Below are 10,810 nucleotides of genomic sequence, written 5' to 3' on the forward strand. Positions count from 1 at the left end.
ATTTGTCAAATGAGGGGCACCTGGGTGGCTCAGTCAGTTAAGTATCTGCCTTTGGCTCAGGTCATGATCCCAGGGTCCTGGGATCCAGCCCCACCTCGCTTTGGGCTCCCTGCTCAGCAGAGAGTTTGCTTCTCCCTCTGCCTCTCCCTTACCCTGCTCATGCTCCACCTCTCTCTCTCTCTCTCCCCCCACCCCCATCCTGCTTGTGCTCCACCTCTCTCTCTCTCTAATAAATAAATAAAACCTTTTAAAAAATATTTGCCAAATGAATGAATGAATCAACTAATCAGTTGATAAATGAAGGATAAAGGTATTTCTTCCTCAATCGCTGCCTCATTTTGACTCCTTCATGGGATTTCTCTTGTTAGTTTTGAAGATCAGCATTTTTAAGGCCAGATTTTGGAATGGATAGCTATATTTATTTGCTACATGCCCTTTAGCGAGTCATTACTTTTCATAAACTTTGGTTTTATCATATGTAAACTGTGATAATAATATCTATCATGCGTGGTTGTTGTAAAAACCCGAGATAGCTTATTATATCCCTTCCTTGTTGCCCTGCATATTATAGTTTCTGAGTAACACATCCACAAATGTCTTGTAATTTATGTCTCTCCAGTAAATTCACTAATGAATATAATGTGAAATAACTAAAATTTTATTGAATTTTTACTGGTTGATATTTTACGCTAGGTACACAGAATTTCCTAACTAGATACTCCTTCCATTTAAGCTACTTTTTATTTCATCATTACCATACACTCATTTCAGAATATCATTATGTAACTTTAAAAATATAAAATATAAATAAAAATAACATCTTGGAAAATCTTCATTGTTTTCTGATATTGTTTTCTATTGACAAGATAGAAATTATAGCTAGGTTATTAAAGTGTAGTTTCATAGTAGGGGTGGGACACTGAAGGAGATTTTTCTAAAGTAGAGGAGATAACCATGATATAAGGTAAAATATGAATTCTATTAGAGAAAGAAAAAAGCACAAGAGAAATTCAGGGGAGAGAGAGATTTCTTTTGGCTGGGAATATGAGAAAAGGCTTTGGAAAAGAGGCACCACATTAGCCAGGATCTAACAGATTGAATAAGATGGAAGAAAGGGCATACAAACTGACAACAGCATGAGAAAAGACGAAACAGAAAACATGTCTAGGTAGTAATCAAGAAATTGGTTTGGCTGGAAGACAGAATGAAAGAATAAAGAAATGTAGAAGAAGTAGTACAAGATAGAGCTGGAATGGCATCAACTCATAAACTTAGTGGGATTAAAATAGTTAACCATTTCCCAAAAGAAAGATGTATGCTCATATACTTCACTTAATACAAAGGTGAGTCTCTGGAGATGGGAGAGGTGACTGAATCAGCTCTATTTTAATAATCAGAGCAATCTTAGAGTCTTTCCCTGGCATTTGTTCATCCTTTCTTTCAATCACCTGAATTCATGACAGGCGCAAACTCTATTTTCTATAACTGGTCAAGTGGCCCAGGATGCAGAGATATTTTAGATGCATTTCCTGGTGTTTCCAGAAGTCCCTGTTGTCCTTACCTTCTTGTCCATTTCCTGGACAAGAAATGTTCCTCTGACCTATGCCGCTTGATTGATTTCTTTTGGTTCTTTATAACAGTTTGACCCTATCACTTAAACATCTTGTGGCAGATGTGATGGGTCAAAACAACTTACCAGGCCACATCAGGTTCAATAGCAGACATTACAGAACACATACAACAGGAAGGGTACATTGTCTAAGAGAGTGTTAGCACAGCCAAAAAAGAAAAAACAACCCTGATTTCAGGATATATAATTTTTTCTCTAGAAATGAATTTTTCTTCTTTCCAAAACTTATTTTCCTATTTCATAAACTGAAATCTTGTCTTATCCAAGAAAGTTTGGATTTTATTGTTACATTTAATTGCTCTATCCTTAAGGGAGGGAAAAGAGAAAGAAAGGAGAAAAAAAGGGGGAAAAAAAGGGAAAAGAAAGAAAGGCATTACATAAGCCAGTGGCCCCACATCTCCTCCAAGTCTCTTTTGATAGTGTGTCTGACAACTAGAATAGTACATGTGGAAATACTCTTCCCTACACTCAGTCTGCTTCTTTGTCAACTTCAATAACAAGGTTCACTGAATGGTCTGTCTCATTGTCTATAAGCAACTCCAAAGCCCCTTAAAACTCACCAGTCAGGCTGGGAGAATCAGTAGACATTGGCCTTTTATCACAGGATGGATCCATAGCCTGACATGCCAATTAAACTGGGTAGAATAGGAAAATGCGGTAACTTGAACAAATCTCATCTGTTAATGACACTCTAGCCTTGAGCTGTTCTACAGCTTCTAAAATGTCAAAGGCTGAGAAATCTTTTTTGAGTATCTCATTCACTGGTGGAGTCAGGTAGCCTCAAATATGATGCAACTTGTTTCTGGGGCATGGCATGGAGCAGTTTACCTCCTGCTTTTTCATATACTTTGTGAGACTTGTTAATCAAACCGCTGGACCCTGTACATTAGGAGGTAGTCATGGCTCTTCAGAAAATATCTGAAAAGTCAAAACTCAAAAGAAAAACGTGGATTAAAAATGCAGTGGAACCTTTAATCTGCCTTAGATACTGCAGCAACATCTAAGGGGAATCTTCATCATGCTGAGTCAATTGAAAGGATTCAAAGTCTGAGAAGATTCAGTTTATTTATAACTAAATGCAATTTGGAATGGTTTATAGTTCATTGAATATTGAAGATTAACAGACCCCCAATTAAAAATGTTTTGCTGGTGTAATGAGCAGGGCTTTCTTTCATTAAACACACGTGCAAGAATAATTTGAAATATCTTCTCTGCTTTTTTTTTTTCACTTTCACTACCTTCTATTTCATGTGGGTGCTGTAAATGCCAAATCTCTTTTATGCCAATATGCTGCCCTCCTACCAGGATTCTTCTTTGAAAAGGCTTACTTTTCAATGATGAAGGTTAGATTTCTGAGTTCTTAACAGCATTCATATCAAATCCTATTGAATCTTTAGCTAAGTCAACCTACTCTGCTTTCCAATCTCCATCAATAACTGAATTTGCCTACATGCCAGTGGTTTTTTTGATATTTGTTTGGTGGCATACTTTCCCCAGAAATATAGAGAGGAATATTTATCTCCAAGGAACATGGTAACACCTTCCCGGAACTATTGGACTTTTTTTGTTGTTTGTTTTATTTTTGGTGGTTGATGGAAAAGATATTCTAAAGGACAGTATATGTATTCATTAGCTACAGAAATGTTGGAAGTACCCAAACATGGGTTTAAACCCTGTTTCCAACATGTATTATTTGTATAATTTTGGGTGAGTTACTTATCTTCTTTGAGTCTCAGCTTCCTTATCCACAAAAGGGCAGTATCTACTGAGTCACCCAGGCGCCCCTACCTTTTTTATTCTTAAACACTAATTTAATCATATCCTTTTTGTGATAACAAGAAGCAAATAATTCTATTTCTGTTACTACTGAAGTTGAAACCCAGAAATGTTAGATGATTTCAGCAGAGTCAGCAGAGGGAAGCCTCTAGGGTTTAAAACAAAGCTTGAAGCCTTGACAGAGCTGTCCTTTAAAGAAAGGTGAGCATCTGTTTTTAAATTTACTTCTTTTTATCTTTTACTAATAAAAACGAGCATGTAAAGGGCATGTAGCCCATTACGGTTTATTTCAGTGTCATCAAATACATAGTTGGTACTAACCTTCAGAGCAGCCCTTTGAGGAAGACTTACTTCCTCCAATTTTACCTGTGAAACACTGATTGTAGACACTTGGCCAAGGTCACATTACGGTAGTCGTGTCTGAATATTAATCTAAAGCTACTGACTCCAAAAACCAAAACCATGTGCTCTTTCCTTATGGTAAGTCACATGACCAAGGTTAACTCCAAGCTTAATGTTCTTTCAGGGACTTTAGAAAAGAGTCTATCTCCTAAAATATCTCTTCACTAATGCCTTGCAGTGGAACATAAATACTGCACTTTACTAATTTCCTTGCATAAAAGCACAGAAGAACCTGTGATGTAAAAAAGCCATCAAAAGTGGTAACGTGTCAAGATAGCTTCATATCAGCTTTAGTCATTATCAACCAAGTTTGACTGAATTTATTAAATTAAATCAGCAGGTATATAAGTTTTGCAGATAATCAATACAAAAAACAAATGTTTGCAGGAAAATAAGTTGTAAGTCAGGCATGCTTGGGTCCAGCCCCTTGAGGAAATTGGTAGAGAGTGGATAATTATCAAGTCCCTGCACTGTGAGATGGTGGTGTCAAGTAGTGAGAATGATGTCTATACCAGAATGACACTGAGGTTTTCTTGGGTGTCACTCCTGGTCCCATGGTTTGACTCTGATTCTGATTAAAGCAGAGATACTAAGATATTTCCAAAAATTCCCTTTCTATGTAAACAAATTGTAGCAAACACTGCTGGATGCTTAATGAACACTTATTTCTTCCTTTTTCGTGTTAGGAAATTACTGCGGGACTTTGGAGTGGTAATTGCCAGTTTAAAAACCAAATAGCCTATAGGCCCCTTGCTGTTTTTACAGCCAACAGTGGCCTATGAGATTCAATACAAGTCTCACAGAGACTTCTGGGAATGTTTTGCCTTCCAAATACAGGTACTGTCCTTCCTCCTTATTCCTTCCTCTTCTTCCTGCCTGAAAATTAGGTGGAAATCTGTAAACTGGGTAGGTTTATGAGATTATGAGGAAATCAGCAGAATTAAACTATAGGCTAGAGACAGTGGAACAGAAAAACAGTAGGCTCCTGAAATTCGGATTTTTTAAATCTCCTGTGTGATCACTATACACTTATTTGCAGACTTCTCTAAGAAACATAAGCTTTTATTTGGTTAAGCTACTATAGTCAAACTTTTCATCATTGTAGGTGATGCATGATCCAAAAAGATTCTTTTTCAATTAGGAAATCTTTACAATCCACATACACAGGCTGAAAATATAAATGTACATGATTTATTAACATAAGTCTCTTTTCTGCTACTATTTGACCTAGCACAAGTGATTTTAATTTGCAGAATCCTAACATCCAAAGGCAAGGTAGTTGACCTAAGTAATATTTAAGATGATTTTTTTTTCTTCTGAAGTCTAGAATTTCAGGAAGTTTCCAAATGGAATTGAAAAATAAGCATTTCTTCACTTGTAATTTCTTTGTAAATTGAATCAGTTATAGCTGAGAGAAGAGAATGAAAATGTTTCAGAGAGATTACGAAGGATTTGATTTTGTGTAATTGGGTGAATTTGGGACAGGATGTCATACACTCTACAAGTGGAAGCTAAGTGGAACATATATCTAATTACAGATAACAAAATACAGAAATTTTATTTCTAAATGAGCTTATGAGAAAAAATTAGGACAGAGCCCTGCAGGGTAATAAGAATTCTAAAGGTATTATTGCACACATGAAAGAGGCAGGATGTCAGAAGCTGCTCTTTGATGTGAAACAATATATTGGTCACATTATAGTAGAGGGTGCTCCTACCTACTTCAAACATTCGTCATTTATTGGGAAACCACCTTTTTGAAGATGTACTACACGCAAATCACTGTGGGAAATACAATGGAGTGAGAGAGAAATAACACCAGTTCAGATAGCTTTCAAACCACCAAAAACAGATAAATCAGTGTCATAAATAACCATGAAAAATAGCATGGAATTGGGTAAAGGGCATAAAAGCAGGGTGACCGTGCATGTAGTTTATGGAGGACAATCCTGGATTAATCCTGCACTGCTACTCTGGTTTAATACCTGGCATTGCCCCCTTCCATATTTAAAAGTGTCCCACAACTGTTACATGGGTTTGAAATTGAAATGTTACTTCATATATTTATTAACCCAAAGCATTGATTTTTACCCCCATTCCTTTTACAATAATGAAAGAAGAAAATTGTAAATCTCTAAACTTACCCTTCTGCTCTTTAATTCACCAACTTGGTTCTTTTTCATCTAACCTGGTTATTAACAACACAAAAGGAATCTAAACAAAATCTGAAGAAGCAGTATTTTCAAGAATGGTGATAAAAATGGTCCACTATAGTACCTTTAGAAAATATATTGAATAAGACTAAGTTAAAAAAAAAAAAAAAAAGATCAAATCCAAAGAATAAAATGAACCTGTAGGGCATACATGAGAATTATTAATAGATTAGAGATTAAAAGCATCCTCATTGCCTAAGGAAAGATGCTATTAATGTGTTCTCTGATTGTAAAAGATAAAACTTTACTCCCATTATAAGTGCCATTTACCAAATGAATTTGTGATATCCTATTTTACATTATTAGTGGTAGTATTAGTTCTTCTGGCAGGAGCTGACTTCGAGAAGGCACTCACAGGTGATGATGATGTGATGATGAAAAAATAACTATGTTAAAGTTATGTGTGTTGGCTCTGAAACTAGTGAAAGGCAACTAACTGATTCCTGGTCAGAGGCCACATCTGACTTGTGCTTAGCGCTCATTCTTCTACACAGAAAACTCTTTTTAGGGCCACTAGTGGACTTTTATGGTTGGTTTTAGTGTTCTCCTTTTCTGATTCCATTAAAGAAAAACTAAAATGCTTTTCATATCCTTGGCACCCACTAGAAAAATTATCTTCTTCTAATAAAAATGGGAAGTATTTTAAGTAGAAGCACAGAGATTTTATTCCTTCTCAGTGATTTGACTTAGCATAAAGCCCCTATCATAAAACCATTTATCTATGGTTTGTTGAGACATAATTAGACTTAAAAAAAAGCAGTTTTGGTTAATAATCAGTACTATAAATTGAGCAGGATTAATCTAGTTCACTATTCTAGACTTTAAAATGAATTAGGAGAGGCAAGAAAACAGAGAAATTTTCCAAATTTTCACTTGTTACCTGAAGTGAACTAAAGAGATTTATAATGTATTAATGCCGAAAAAAAATATTTCCAGGTTTAGACAGTACATATTAGAACACTACAAAAAAAGTATAATTTTGGGGGGTAAAGGCAAAATTAACTGGGAGTAGAAATTTGATTGAAAGTAAAGCCTGGTTAAAAACAAACCATAAATTAAAACCATTCTTCTCTATCTATTCTTGAGGCTCTTGTCTTTCAATACTTAGAGAAGAAGATTAAGTCTGCACAGGTAACATCTAATAGTGGCAGAGAATTCTATCCCTTATCTCTCTGATACCTCAATTATGAGGTTCATCCTCTTTGCCAACCTAAGTTCTTCCAAAATTAAGATCATTTCAGCTTTCACATGGTTAACTGGTTAACTTAATCAACACCCCGATAGCATTGTTCCTTGACATATAGAATCCAACATAATGCAGCTTTACAATTTAAGAAAGGATAGCTAGGACCTCACATCAGGATGTTCTATCATTTGGATGTTCTTCATCTTTGAAATCTCAGCCTCCCAATTCCCACTTTCTGGCTATAGCTTCTCTTCTTTTATATTCCCTGTGGTTATGCTCCAAATGCACCAATTATTCAATGACATTTAATTACCCTTTTCCTTAACCCTTCTCTAGTCTCTTCCTTCAAAAGCCCTTGCCTATGTTTCATCTGCTTTCTTCACTCCACTGTTTGATGATTTCAGATCATTCCTAATTCTTACCTAGCAAAATTTGGTTAAAAGAGCCCCGAATGTAAAATAATACATACATAGGTTAAAATTCTGTTTCTGCCACTTAGAACCCGTGACTTTCTCTAAGTCTCTAGAATTTTTCAACTTTAGATTCTTATTCAGTACAAAAGAAATAATGTCTACCTCTGAACAACTTTTTGATGACTAAATGAGGTATGTGAGTAAAGTTGATCAGTAGATTTAGAGGCTAAAGTTTAATTCCCCCTTCCTTCATTTTCTTTGTCCTTCTGAAGAATCCATACTGTTAATTCTCATCCCAAGGCCTAACCAACAAATATTTCAACTTCTGCAACTATGTTATTGAACTATGATTTGACCAAAAAAAATTATATATATATATATACATACATACATATATAGCCTCAAACAATTCCAATAAAGCTTGACATTCCTTTTACTTTTCTCTAAGCTGTTCTCTTTAACATCTCTCTTTTTTTTAGTTATTCTAGGTCTTTATTATATTTTTACAAGCCCATTTCAGTCTTCTTCTCTCAATCCTAACAAATTATCTTGCCCCATACACCTCTGAGAATCTAAAAGGCTATGAAACATGAACTCTATCAACTTCCCTTCTACCACATCCATACTAATCTATTTCCTATCTACCAACCTACTAATTTTCCCCATACCTATTCTTTCTTTTCTCATTTATGTCTCAAAAGAAGAGATGCCCCACTTCACCTCCAAGAGCGACAGCCCCATCTATGTTGAAGATCTCATTCCCCTACCGCTCCTTCTGGGACCTGGCCTGATTGAAGACACCCCCTTTCTCTTGGACTCTGCACTTTTCTTCTTAGCACTTGAACATACTTATTCTTTTCCATTGAAATATATGTTTTTGGATCATATGTTCCTCTCAGGGCATAATCCTTGCTCTGTAATTCACTTTATAATACAAGTTCTTAAAAGAACAAACTATACTTATTTTCTTTACTTTCTCACTTACCATTCCCTTCTTAATCCACAGAGATGACTTCTGCCTTTATTACTTAAGAAAATGATTTTTGATAATATTGCATACTTCTTAATTTCAGAATCTGGTGGGCATTTTTAATTTATTACTTTGCTTGATCTCTCAGAGGTACTTGCCATTGTTGTCTTCTTAAGAATTATTTCCCTCTTGACCTCAGGATATAGTTTTCTCAACTCCATTACCAATTCCCTCTTCTTCCAGCATTTTATCCTACCTCTTTACAAAGCCTTAAAATATTTGTTTCCTAATTTCTATCTTTGATCTTCTCTTATTCTATACACTTGTCTCTCAAGATCATTTTCATGCTAATGACTTCAGTGGCCAAATATAGAACTTGAGAATACTCATATTTGCATTTTTCCCTGTACTGATTCTTAAGCTACCAGATAAATTTGTAACTGGTATTAGACATCTGCAACCGGATATTCCCTCATGAATAAATAATCTACATTAATGCAGTCATCCAATATACAAATTTGCCATAACTCTTTTTGAGTAGATAACACGTGTTCATGTTAGAGTTTGAGCGGAGAAGCTAGGGAGAGGTCAGTGGTTCTGTTTCCATACAGTTAAGAGAAAATGAGTGCTAAGCCTAGAACAAAACCAAAAGAAATACCCTAAGTCAAAGCTAAGGAAAGAAACACACACACACACACACACAATTGGCAAAAATACCCCCCCAAAATTCTGGGTGATTATTTATAATGCCAAGCACTTTGTGGGTAGATCATGTAGACCTAAAGGCAGGCTCAGTGAACACTGGTCCTTAATTCCTCAGTTTCTAACATCTTTACATAAAATCAACCCAATTACCAAATCCATTTACTCCTACCACCAAAACATATCTCAGAATAATTCTTTCCTTCATCCCATTGTCACTGACTCAGTTCAGGTCATCACCATTTGTCATATCCACTACTCCAATAGCCGGGCTAATAGGTCTCTCTTGGTCTCTCTGCTACTAACGTGTGTGAAGTCTAATAAATCTTCCCCGCTGCCTTCGGAGTGATTTTTCCACAACACAAACCTGGGCAAGTCATTCCACTGCTGTAAAAGTCCTCTGCTGAAAAGTCAAAGCCTACATTACTTAGCATGTCGAATAAGAGTATTCACAAACGCGCCCCTGCCCACTTTTCTAGGCTTTGCTCCAACTGCTCACATCAATTGTGTTCCTGTTCTCTGATCAGATCTTTCACACCTTGTATTCCCTGAGGGTCCTCACTGCTATGTCCTAAAATCTATGTTTTCATCCAGTGAAACAGCAATCATTCTTCAAATTTTAATGGAAATATTATGTCTTTGTTGTGGCTACCTGTACTGTGTTGCAAGTGGCATGAATTAATATTGTCACAATTAAATATTTTATCTCTAAGATTCTGTGATCTACTTGAGGTCAGGGACCACATTTATTTACATTTGCATGCCCCATAGTTTGATGTGTTGTGTACCTAACACCAGTAAATGCTCAAAAAAATGTTTGTAGTTCATTTGGATGGATAGATGAATTAATGAATGACAGATTATTATAAAAATTACCATATCCCATATAAATTCTAAGCTGGTCTGAGTATATTTTACTATGGGAAAAAAACACTTTTAGTGCTTTCAAAAAATTCACAATTAGTCACACAGAATGAAATGGATTGCCAGCCCCACACACTAGGTGACAAGGTCAACAATAGTAATGCTTCTGATCGTTACTATTTTTAAAATGTTTAAATGATACTTAAGTATAAAAAAAATTACTATTTCTCCCCCATATTGTAGATTCAGAATTTAATGCAGACTCAGGGGATAACTAACTATCTGGCAATGAATCAGTAATTATGAATGGGGTGAAGCTAATCAACGATCACCCCTGCTCCCCCTTGCCCCTCTCAATAAGTATCAATATCTTTCCCTGGCAGTCTCAGCACCACTCCTTCCCTAGGCAGTTCATGTGGGGTGTGGTCAGCCTCAGAAGTTACCATCTGGCACAGTTAGAAGTAACATGGGAAGCTTTCATCCTATTCTGTTGGTTCATTCTATGCCACTCTTTCTTTTTTTTTTTTTATTCTTATGTTAATCCCCATACATTACATCATTAGTTTTAGATGAAGTGTTCCATGATTCATTGTTTGTGCATAACACCCAGCGCTCCATGCAGAATGTGCCCTCCTCAATACCCACCACCAGGCT

Source organism: Leptonychotes weddellii, chromosome 2, assembly GCF_054177405.1.
Source record: "Leptonychotes weddellii isolate Sample4059 chromosome 2, ASM5417740v2, whole genome shotgun sequence".
Lineage (NCBI taxonomy): Eukaryota > Metazoa > Chordata > Mammalia > Carnivora > Phocidae > Leptonychotes > Leptonychotes weddellii.